Raw genomic sequence first — 13,246 nt, forward strand, 5'->3', positions numbered from 1 at the left:
TTGCTGGGGCAAGAAGTTTCTCAAGCGACTCAAAGAGTGAAAGGAGGAACAGATTTTCTTTATCGTTTCTTTAACTTGAAAATTCCAACTTAGATTATTATCAAAAAAGAAGCCAAGATTTTTTACGACAGATGAATAAGGGATTAGCGTGTTGTTAAGGGTAACAACTGAAAGATTACTGTTATTAAGGGAGTTAACTACACGCTTATGTCCAATAATTATGGCTTGAGTCTTACTTGGGTTAAGTGCGAGTCCGAAATTGGCCGCCCAAGTGGAGACAGTGGCTAGGTCACAATTTAACTTGTCAATCGATTCATTGATCGTATTGGGTCTGGAATGTATGTAAAGTTGTAGGTCGTCGGCATAGAGGTGATATCGGCAATACTGTAAGTTCTTTGATACGCTTTATGAGTTCTTTCGAAGTTAGGGATGTATTTTGGTATTAAATGTCCTTTATGTTGAAGTGCATTCTTGGAATTCCCATAGCTATTTATCGTTTGAAGATAGATGATATAGTATTGTTGCAAAATTTTTCACGGATATTTCTCGTTTTTATTTCAATCGGTTATTTCGAAAACGTGACATGTGATATTTTCGCGCCTGTTACTTTTTCAACCAGAGTGCTCTTTACCCTTTCCTATAATACGAAAATATATTAGTGTTATAAATCATAAATTTAGTCGCATATTTCATCTATAGAAATGAATGAGAAACTGATTTTTAGTTTAATGTAATAAATGTTACTGATGAAGTTTGAGCAGAAGAGTACATGTTACGTTTTCAAAATAACCGGTTCGATTGTAATAATAATAATAATAATAATAATAATAATAATAATAATGTTATTATTATTATTTCCGCCACAGTCTAGTATATACAGTCACGAAGCTCAATACGTAGGGAATATGCATCCATACATAGTTGTTAACCACTAGGATCGCTACTATCGCCTCATCACTAAGGCTAGGATTTGTATGTAATTACATGTTCTTTCCCTTTGCATATACATAACTAAAAATGATAAATGTTCACGAATTAGAACTTTTCCTACCATATTATATGAAAATTTATCATTACATTTTTTACATATTTGATAATAATTACATATTTTTACTTTCTTTCATATAAAACTACATATTCTAATCTCTTAATTAATATGAAAATGTCGTAAGAGCAATATAATTTAAAACAGTCTGTATGACAATATTTGTTCGCATTAGAAACTCTGGTACCTGACACTGAAACGGATTTTTCAAGCTATTCAAAAGCTGCTGAGAAACGGTCAGGGAAGAATTCTATTCACTCAGTACCGTAAATAAGGATAGCTACATTGCTGGTTTTCCTGCATTCCAAGAAATTGTAAAGGGATTGGTGGAGAGAAGGGTATGGGAATTTACCTCACACCCTGCTTTCCTTCTTCACAGTTTGCATTACTGTAGAAATGTTATCCACCCTATTTTATTTCAGTTGTCCAGTGAGTGAATGAGGCACTCCTTTTCTACCTGTTGTTTGAAAAGGGCGTTGCTATATTCCCTCCCACCCTGCAAAGAAAAAGTGCACCTCACAAAATTTATTCTTAAATTTGTACATTAGTATTGGTTTGGCAACCACAGCGTTTCATTGCATTTCACAAGTGATGGCTCCTGTAGCGTCAAAATTATCATTGAAGTTAAAATCGTGTGTTAAAATAGACGATTCGTTCACTGCTGATGGAGATGTGGTTCTGTGCCAGGCTTGTAATAAGAAGATAGGATGTTCAATGAAATCCCAACTTGAGCAACATGTCCTCAGTGACCTGCATACTAAGAATAAAGCACTGCAAACATCTAAAAAGCAAGTGCTTCTGTCTCCAATGCAACAGTCTTCAAATGGAAGGAATGAATTCTTCCATGACATGTGTAGTGCTATGGTTGCCGCAAATATCCCATGGTACAAACTCCAGGTACCTAAATATCGCGCATTTTTAGAGAAGTATTGCGGCAGTAACTATATATGGATCGCCGTCAATGAAATTACCGATATAAAAGGGCGCTATGTTGCCAACCTTATGATTGGTAAGCTGGATGAAGAAATATCCCCCACACGTTTTCTGATTTCTTCGAAAGTGTTGGAACATACAAATCATGCAACAGTGGCTCGTTTTGTGAATGATGGACTTAAAGTATTGTGGCCTGAAGGTGTTCAAGAAGATAAAGTTCTTGTTCTTTATTCTGATGCTGCCGCGAGCATGCTAAAAGCGGGAACTGCTTAACGTATGTTCTATAAAAATATGATACATTTCATCTGTCTCGCCCATGGACTGCAACGTGTCGCCGATGAAGTGCGAAGTAACTATCCACAAGTGAACAGCGTGATTTCAAACACCAAGAAAGTGTTCGTTAAAGCCCCCCAACGCGTGTTGTACTACAGAGAACAACTGCCAAATATGAAATTGCCCCCTGAACCTGTCCTGACTAGGTGGGGTACGTGGATCGAGGCTGCCTGCTTTTATAGTGAACATTTTAAAGAAGTGAAGTCTGTGATAGATTCGTTTCCAGGGAAATCGGCAGTTTCAGTGAGAGAGGCCCAAAGTGCTTTCAGTGAATCTAAAGTACAGTGCCAATTAGCATATATTCAAAGCAATTCTGGATTCATTGCTGACAGCATTATAAAATTAGAAACTCGTGGGGTGCCTTTCAAGACATCACTGGACATTGTGGAAGATGTTAAATCAAAGTTAAGTGCTGTTGAAGAGATTGCTGGAATAGGAGTAATGAAGAAATTTGTGTATATTATGGGAAGAAACCCTGGCTTCTCGACATTGACTGCAGTGTGCAATATCCTCAGCGGGGAACAAGAGAATCCTCCAGACGACATCTCTCCTGAAATATTTCATCTACTTAAATTTGCATCAGCAATGTCCTGTGACGTGGAAAGATCATACTCTCTGACCGGTGCCATTCCATGACAATGGAAAGCTTGGAGATGTATCTGATAGTCCATTGCACTTCGAAATGAAGGAAGTAGATTGAGTTCTGTAAAATAATGTTTACTGGACAGATAGCTTAAACAGTGGCTATGACAATAATTGTGTAACGTCTATTAAATATTCGCATTTTTCATATAGAATAATGGAGTTTATTAAATTTTACATATAATATCGTCATGTTTAATTAATTAATTATTGTATCACACTTTATTTTGTAAAATGTAATTAATAAAATGAAGGACTCTTGAAGTAATTTAATGTTTAATGCAAAATTTATATAAAATTGAATTTTAATGTACTTTAATAATACATATTTTAAGAAACTGTTATGTAATATTACATATTTAACTACATATTTCACCTAATATGATTACATAAATATGTACATATTCTGCATGTTGGTGTTACATAAAAATCCTAGCATCACTCATCACAGACAATGCGAAATAGTACTGGCACAGTCTATTGTTCCTAGTACCCTCAACAACTCAAGCTTCGTGACTGTACAGTATATACTATAGTCCGGTCGCTCTTATTTCCGGCAGCCAATCACATTACAGTTCGGCTACATTTAAACGTGTGCGTCTTGTTGACGTTATGCATTTCCTAAGGCTCGCTAAATACTTAATATAATCGTCTGCCATTTTGGCTCTTTCGTTGGCGTTCGCAGAAAGCACACGAGGACGTTATTTGCGGCTCAATTATTTGCTCAGTTACAGTGCGTTTGATTTTTTATCATAATAACTACGACATGATAATGTTTAACGGTGTGGCAAATAGATTCCTCGTCTGGTAGCTCGGCAACGAGAGAACAAAAATGTTGAACGATTCTACAATCGCGTCCATACCTGTGGAGTAACGGTCAGCACGTCTGGCTGCGAAACCAGATGGCCCGGATTCGAATCCCGGTAGGGACAAGTTACCTGGTTGAGGTTTTCCGGGGTTTCCCTCAACCCAATACGAGCAAATGCTGGGTAACTTTCGGTGCTGGACCCCGGACTCATTCCACCGGAATTATCACCTTCATATCATTCAGACGCTAAATAACCTAGATGATGATACAGCGTCGTAAAATAACCCAATAAAATAAAAATAAACTACAATCGCCGCGCCAGCCGGAGTAACGACCGATAGATCAAAGAAAAGGTTAACAACAATAACAGACCTGTCGATTGCATCCTGTTCTAAAGCGATGTAGTCGCGTCTTTTTCAAACTGCAGGGCGTACAAACGAGAAACACGACTACTTTATAACTAATAATAATAATAATAATAATAATAATAATAATAATAATAATAATACTTTTATGCTATCTAACTACATTAATTAAATAAATATGTAAATTACAGTTATTAATTGCCTGACATCCTAGCTCTCATCTGAACTGCTTCCTTCACTATCATTGTCACTACGCTTATAATGAACGTTTTCAGAATGGCGAACAATATAACTATTGGCGTTTTATTTCTCTTGTCCTGTTAACACACTTTGTCCACAATTCCGAATTTATAAGTTCAACACATTCTCGTATAGTTCTGCATACACTGTCACTACGTGATGGAGTCACATTTCGTTTTCGAACTTCATGTTTTAAGCGCGTCCCAATAAGTTCAATAGCATTTCAATTACCGTGATATGGGGGCAACCGCAAAACCTCATGGCCGAAATCTCTTGCAATTTTGTCAATGACAAACTCTCTACTGATATTAGCTTCTTTTATAAGTTCAAGCAATACACATATAGTGGAGGATGGATTTGGTTCTTTTATATTGTGTTGCGCCGTGAAGCTAATAGGCCCTAATATAGCCTTTCTTGTGGATCTATTTGGTAGAGTAAACTGTAGCCTGGAATAATAAGCAGCGTTATCCGTTACAATTATACATGGAGGGCTTGTTGGAAGATTTTTAATTAATTTGTTTGTAAACCAGTCTTCGAAAATTTCTGAATTCATGTCATCATATGAATCTGCTTTGGAGTCACCTATATTTCTAGCTGAAAGGAACACAATTTGGAACCCAGCCGTCACTACTATCTGCTTGCAAAACCATAATTCGTTTCCCGCGAGATACAGGGGCATTGAAGGTACATGAGCAACTTCCATCATCCCAACCTTTCTTGGGAACGTCATGGGTATCATACCATATTCGTCCAAAAATATAATTTTATGGCCTGCCGATCTTTTAGAACGAAGTGTGTTCAAATATTTGTACCTCCACGATACTATTCTCGATGACTCCATTATCACGCGTTTTTTGTTAAGAATTCGGAACCTGAATCCTTTTTCAGTAATTCTCTGTGTTGTTTCTTTGTAGGGGAATTCATTCTTGTTTTGAAGTTCTATTAATATTTCACTAACTGTTGGCGACTGTCCATTTTAAAAAAATCATACACCGTTCGACGAATCAGATGGCAGGTGAAGTTATCAGCTTTTTCAAATTTCTGTTTCTTATTATTACATTTTTCGGGTGCTTTAGGACCTCTTTCTACAACTCTGATTACGGCTTGCCTACTTAATCCAACAGCTTTTGCGGTCTCTGTAATCGGTCCCTTGTCCAATTTATTACTTTTTACATAAGGATACACATTACAAATTATTTTCTGAGATTGTTTATTCAATGTCCCCATACATTTGCTACTTGTAATTGTCTTCCTTCTACTAGTTGAAGGAACACTCGCATTTACATTACTTTCAACTTCATCATCGCCTTCCCACGGCCTCCACATCTTAAATATTAACACCAACTTATAACGTCCACTTGAAATTATTTACTAAACTGAAGGAACATTTATTATTAAAAACGGCAACCTTGGTTTTTACTCCACGTGGACTTGATATGTACACGTCAAAATTCAATTCTGGATTGTCATTGGCGGCAATAATTTTTTGTAGAGTATGATTGGAGCGGTGGGATAAGAGAACCACAATCACAAGCGACAAACAATGACTTATAAATATCATAGCCTCGCCGGTCGTCCCTATCTAGACTTTATAGAGCCTTCACGGATTTTCCTAGCAGCGCACATTTTGCGTTACGTACGACGTAACACGTGGAGCGTAATACGCTGCAGACTCAGACAACAAAAAATGATTGAAGTGTTTTGTAAGGATGTGCAGTACGTTGTGCGCCAGCGTAATGCGCTTGGCGCAGTAAACCAACTCGAACTAGAGGAGTCTAGTACGTCGTGCGCTGCGTAATAGAGAAGTTGTGTGTGGTTTTTTGTTTCATACATATCGTTTCTTTAACAATGGCGCCCCCTCCAGTTCGATTCTCAGCCGCAGAAGACGAACAGCTGATTGAGATGTTTGCTGGACATCCTGTTTTGTGGAATGATGGAAGTGGAGTTCAAGAATACCTTAAAGAAGGACTTAATTTGGATGGAGATTTTAAACATGGTGAATAAGTCAGGTAACTTATTTTGTGAATGAAGTAGCCTATAATTTTAATTCACATCAATAAATATTTTATGTAATTATAATCAGAAAAAGGTTGGGTAATTTGCGGCTCTTTGAGTGAGTGTATTATTTTTAAGTTATTATTATAGTCGTTAGAATTTTAGAAAATATCTTACATTTTGAAGTACAGTGAATTGAAATTTCTAGAATGCAATCATATTAAATATCACGACCCAGTCTTTCAACAGCTAACTTATATCTAAATTTGAACTAGAATAATTACATTATTAATGACAACAAAATAATGAAACACATGAGAAAATTGAATTTTCCATCGTTTAAAATTACTTTTACAAACAATGCACTCATTCATGTTCATTTTCTTTTGTTTCTTTTACTCGAGGCTTTAGTTTTGAAGTATTTACCGCTGAAGTATTCAGTAAATCTGCTTCTGACTTTGAAACCTTCAGATTTTTCGAAACCGCCAGTCCCAGCTAAGAGAATCATGTTGTCCGCTGGAAGTTCATCAATTGTGTCTTGTGTCTCTTGTGTCTCTCCATCACATGGATGTTTAGCAATATAGTCATCCCTCAGTAAATTGTGCAGACAGCAGCAGACTGTAACTATCAAATCTACAGTTTCAGGCGTGAAAAAAATTCTGAACGTAGAACACATAATGCCAAATGCGTTTTCAGAAACCCTTCTAGCTTTGCTCAATTGATAATTAAAATGTCTTTTCTCTTCATCTTCCAATATTTATCGTCTGCAGTAAGGTTTCATGATATGTTCATCTAATATGAAGGCTTCATCACCTAGTATAACATGGGGCAACAAAATGTTTGATTGCGGTAAAATTCGTGGTGGTGGAAATATTGATCCCATTTTTACCAGCTGACCCATTTCAGATTTATTAAAAATCCCAGCATCCCCTTCCTTTCCGTAGGAACCAACATCGACGACAAGAAACTTATAGTTAGCATCTACCATAGCGAGAAGGACTATTAAGAAGTAGCCTTTGTAGTTGTAGAATAAAGTCCCCGTTTGGTTAGGTGCTACAATTCTCACATGCTTCCCATCGAGTGCCGCAACAACATTAGGAAAATCCCAGCGATCCCAGAATTCTTCTGCCTTTGTCTCCCAATCAATTTTATTAGGGTTAGGTAAAAATCTTGGTAGCAGTTTTCTTTTGAGCGCCTGAAGTACTTGTGGTACGAATGTGGAGATACTAGAAGGAGATATGCGTATAAAAATGCCAATGAATGAAATAACTCTCCAGTTGCAAGAAATCTGGAAATGAAAGAAAAAATTAAATAGGAAATTTCCCAATGGAAAAACATTAATTTATGTACCGTATATTTTATGTGAAAATCCTCGTATATATAACTTGTTTTTTTTTTTCTTTTAGATGGACAATGCAAAATGCGATGGAAAAGTATTAGGGACCATTGCAAGAGACAGCGGAAACATGAAAAGAATACAGGAACAGGGTCCGCTGCTACGAAGAAAAGGGCATTACATTGGGATAGGCTAAGATTCCTTGATACAGTGGAAGATGAACAAGAAAGTTTTTCTAATACGCAAACTGAAAGCGGAAACAGTAATGAAATCCTGGAAGAAACGATTTGTGGTCTTGCTTCCGAAGCAACGGATGATCCATTAACTTACGATTCGTATGCTACGAGCACAGGACATGAATCTGAAAATCAAGAAAAAAGAAAGAAAGAAAATTTACCAGAACGTTCAACTTGCCAGACGTCTGAGACAAAAACCAAAAAAGTCAGAAAGAACAACATTGTGAACTTACTTAATGAAAGAAAACAAGAGCGACTACACACCAGAGAATACTTGGAAAAAATTATGAAGCCTGAAGCAGAAGCCGAAACTGATCTCTTCTTCAGAACCATGGCTGCGACTGTGAAAAAATTTGATCCTGAAGTCAGAACTGAAGCGAAAATCAAAATTTTTAGTCTTGTGACTGAAATGGAAGTCCGCAGTTACAGGTCTATACGTGTGGGAAATGCTTCAACATTTGATTCGGAGAACTCCAGGCCAAGCTCAAACGCATCCTACAACTCGAACTGGAGCACTGGTGAGCCGTCAGCAGTACAATAGGCTTGCAGTCACAAGACTCAGCCAGCAGAACTTTTGAGTCATCTACTTGTGACAACAATACAATATTTACAATCTCAAATGTTCTGAAGATATGAGTGAACATTTTTGGGGATTTTGAACTTAAATGTGTTATGTATAAGATTAATAAATAAACTTGGCCTATGTAGTTGTACGAAAAATGCAAAATTCATTAAAAAATATATAAGCTATAGCTATACAATATACAGAGTGATTCATTATTACGAGTAAATACTTTGTGTGTGTACTGTAGAGGTGAAATAATTACTCATTCTGTATGTACACCATTCCTAATACATACCTCAGAGTTAGAGCAAGTTTTTCGGCTGGTGAGATAGGCCTTTTCACTCTATTGCATGGTTTTGTAGACAAATCATCTTGAATGGCGTTCACAAGGAAATAGAACTGTTCTCGGGCGAATCTGAAATATGCTTTAAATTTCACTTCATCGTCTAGTAGATGTTTTTCGATCAGTATTCTGAAAACTCCTTCCTCTTCTCTACAGAAAAATACTTCACTAACAGACTTCCTAATGCATAATGACGAACCAGGTAATCGATTCCTTCTTCTACATCCTCAAAGTCAAGAACACCAATAACGAACACAGTTTTTTTCCGTTTCAATTCACAACTCATTTTGAAGTTCAGTTCATACTCTTCATACAATCACAGCTGTTGAGAATCTGCGATATCAGCTGCGTTTTTAGAAGTATTTAGGAGAACACAGTACGCAGCGCAATGAGTAATGCGTTTTACGTTGGCGTTTTACGTTATACGCGACATAAAAAGTGCGCTGCTAGGAAAGCAAAGAGGAGGAGTCGCGCCGGGAATAACAGCGTCGCGACTATAGACTGTGGTATTACAACAGTTTATGATTTTCCTACAAAATACGGTATATAAACTTAATGAATTACCGGTAATGTAGAGATTCTCTTGGCATCTTCTATGGTGATCTTTCTGACTATTCTACAGGTGTGTATTAATATTGCCTTTGGTTTTAGTGACAGAATAGATGTTTTCTACGCGTACAAAATTTTTTGCTAATGTTTTTTTCAATAATACCCTTAGGCAATATCACAAGTAGAATGATATATATTTGTAGTAATAAGATTCATATGTAAGAAATGTGGCTTATTTAATTACTTTGAGAGAAATTTTTGTAAGTTAGTGCACAGTATACACTGTTCATTGTTAAAATAAGGTATTATTGAAATCCATCATTAATGATATGAAGATTAAAATGTACCAGAAAACAAAAAGTAAAAGAGAGAGATATAAATATGGGTATAGAAGTAAGGGAATCGATGATTGACGTATCCCCATCCCACTTTTTTTTCTTTGGAAAGTGTATAGTGTTAAATGACATTGTGATAAATACTATTACACCACAGTCTAGATACAGTCACGAAGCTCAATACGTAGGAAATATGCATCCATAGATAGTTGCTAACCACTAGGATCGCTATTATCGCCTCATCACAGACAATGCGAAATAGTACCGGCACAATCTATTGTTGCCAGTACCATCAACAACTCAAGCTTCGTGACTGTATATACTAGACTGTGATTGTACCTAATTACTAGATTAAAAGTTCGGGAACCTTCACCAAGATGTTTGGGTAGTAATTTTAACTTCTTATACTGTGGTCAGTGATACAATTTTATTACAATTTTTCATGTCAGACGAACTTACTAGAATATTCTAAATGGTATACAAGCGAAATAACTTCTAAAGTATTTATTTTCAAAATGTTTTGAACGTGAAACAAGTTCCATTTTATACAAAATTACTTTTTGTTTTAGATGTTTCCCTTTACGCAATTAATGAAATGATGCAAACTGAATTTTGAATAAATAATCACAAAATAAAATTCTAGTATCATGTTTTGGATTCACGGAATTAAAGAAACAATGAAGGAAAGAAGAATGGAGTAAGGAAAGTGGGTTAACAGAGAAGATTGGAGAGATTGTTTAAAATTAATTTTCAAAAACTAGAATATTGGAAGATGTGTAATTGTTAAACCAGTTTTAGATAGATACTGTAATAGAAATATCTCTTGTTTCCCTTTACCCAAATAAAGAACGCACTTTCAGGATTATAACAATATATATAACTCATTTTGGTCTAGCTCATATGGATCATTACTTACCAGAATGTTCTTAAATAATAATTTGCACGTATATACACCACAAAAGTAACACTAATACTAGTGGACTGATTTGTAACGGTAGTCGCGCGGGGGTTAAAATATGAAATATCCTGATTCTATGTAAATGTTCTAGTTCATATGCATCATTACTTGCCATAATCTTCTAGAGTAAGAGAATCACAAAAATAATACTATACTACTTGTGGACTAACTTATGACATTAGTAGTCGCGTGGGGGTCAACAGAACCCCCAGCCTAAAAAATTTAAATTAACGCAACAAATGACAGTGATAAACTGGAAGTTATCATGTAGTCGTATTGCCGACACTCTTTCAGGAAGATACTGACAAGCTGGACTATGTAGGTAACAGCGTAAAAATAATACAAACCAACATATAACACTGCGGGTCAACATGATCCCCACGCGACTACTTAAATGTTAATGATCAGCTATTGGCAGAACATCGTGGAGGTGATAATAAGAGAAACAAGAATGAAGTGCACAAGATTTGCTGATGATACACCTTTTCTTTTTAGCAGAAGTGGTGATGATGATACTAAGGGATATTGCACCGGAGCTAAATGATAACTGTGAGCAGTATGGGGTAAAGATAAATACAAACAAGACCATGGTTATCGGAAGAAAAATAAAGAAGATAAACGTGCAAATTCGAAATGAGATAGTACTGTACTCCAACCACGAGAAAGTCTTTGCGTAATGAGACGTAGCGGGGTAATGCTGTGAATGAATGTTGATGTCATAAGGTCACACACGTGGGTACTCGTATCTCTATTGGCTAGCTCTCTCAGCACAAACGATAACACTGATGCACACATATTTATATTACCCTAGTTACAAAATTAGATCACTGTTAATCTCCTGGTCTTTTAATCCCTCCATACAGGAAATAACATATGAAGGAGAGTGCATGTTTTTAAACTGACGTTATAACGATAATATTATCTATCTACTTCGCTCTAATAGATGACGCATTAGTAAGCACATTCATTTCACGGTTGATCTGGTTGGAGAACAGTAGAGCAAGTGAACAGCTTCAAATACTTGGGGTGTACTGTAAGTAGTAAGTAACATGAATTGCTGCCAGGAAGTCAAAGGAGAATAACAATGGCAAAGGAAGCTTTTAATAAAAAAAGGAACTAAGAAAGAGACTAGTGAGATTGTGGAATTATTTGGGGCAGAAACAAGGACATTACAGCTAAGTGAAGAGAAACGACTGAACTCTTGTGTGTTGCTTGCTAAGGCCAATAATAACGACGATAACGATTTCACCTTTGACACTTTAATCGATAAACTCAGCAGGACATTATATAATAGTCAACTTATCTTCCGTGATTAAATAATTAAAAAAGTCAATATTTTCTTGAGTGCAGACTGTCTACGGTCAATCTTCACCCCTTCGCTATTAGTATGTTGTCCTTCCACATATAAATTGGCCGCACCGATACTTCAGTTGTTAATCTCGCAGTTGATACAGCATCGTTAAATAAGCGATTTAAAATATTGTGTAGAAGGGAAGTTTTAAACTCTAGAAGAAACTCTCCCTTATGATTTTAAATTAACATAATTTGTCTCAGAACATAAATTGAAACAATCTTTCGGGTGTAAATCAATACATGGATCGAGAAGTAAAATAATTCTGAGATATTAACGGAATTTATCTATTATTCTGATTGAAATCGCGAACTCACGTCAGGGATTTTACATATTCTGTTAGGAAATGCCTGTCTAAAATTACACAATATTTCATCGATTTCTCTCATTTCTGCAAATAGGACTTGAATGAACTCCCATTGTCTTACCGAAAGCATGCGATGCTGTAATTGCCTTTGTTTCGTATATTGACATTTACTGTGCTTCACATCCTGGCACCTGGCTGATGCACATTCGCATTCGTTCTTGCGTAATTCTCTTCAAATAGTAGATCAAGTTACTTTCGTCCTACCGAGCGAGGTGGCTCATTCTTTCCTCACGGGATTCGCGGTTCAAATCCCCGGACTGATCAACCTGACTAGTTTTTCTGTGGTTTTCCACAGTTACTTAGGCAAATATCACGGCCCATTTTCCTTCATCATCTTAATCATCTTTTTCTATAGACGTATTCAGGTCATGACTCATGTCTTTGTCAGCTTGCAGGAGGAGCGTTCTCTCCGAAACTGGCTCTGGGTTCTGAGCCTCTCGCAATATCTCTGTCAGGATTTATTTCTTAAGAACACTTCCGAACATGCTCCTTTGCTTCCTGTGCTGTGCTCCTGGCGGTATGAACTTAAGGCGGGAGGGTGTAGGGGGCACATTGCGTGAGCGCATGTGGAGTCTCATGCGACCGGTGGGCTGGTACACTTCATTCTAATTCATCCCATAATTCGGAGTGCACAATAGACCACTGTCGAGACGGCGTGCTCAATTCTCGTTCCTAACCCGCACCTACCCATTCAATACAACTGTTACTACTGGTGCTGCTGCTGCTGCTGCTGCTTTCGTCTTGAGTGACTAATGCTCATTTTGAAGGAGGAAGGATTACAGGCTTGAGACATCGAAGCACGACATATTGTTTCTGTGAAAACACTAGCGTATACGATTTCAAAA

General features: G+C 36.8%; 1 pseudogene; it reads right to left on the reverse strand.

The window, feature by feature from the left end:
* Positions 1-6,694: 6,694 nt before the first annotated feature.
* Positions 6,695-13,246, reverse strand: part of LOC138702786 (putative nuclease HARBI1) — a 101,863-nt pseudogene continuing 95,311 nt past the window's right edge.

This window comes from Periplaneta americana, chromosome 7 (assembly GCF_040183065.1).
Source record: "Periplaneta americana isolate PAMFEO1 chromosome 7, P.americana_PAMFEO1_priV1, whole genome shotgun sequence".
Classification (NCBI taxonomy): Eukaryota; Metazoa; Arthropoda; class Insecta; order Blattodea; family Blattidae; genus Periplaneta; species Periplaneta americana.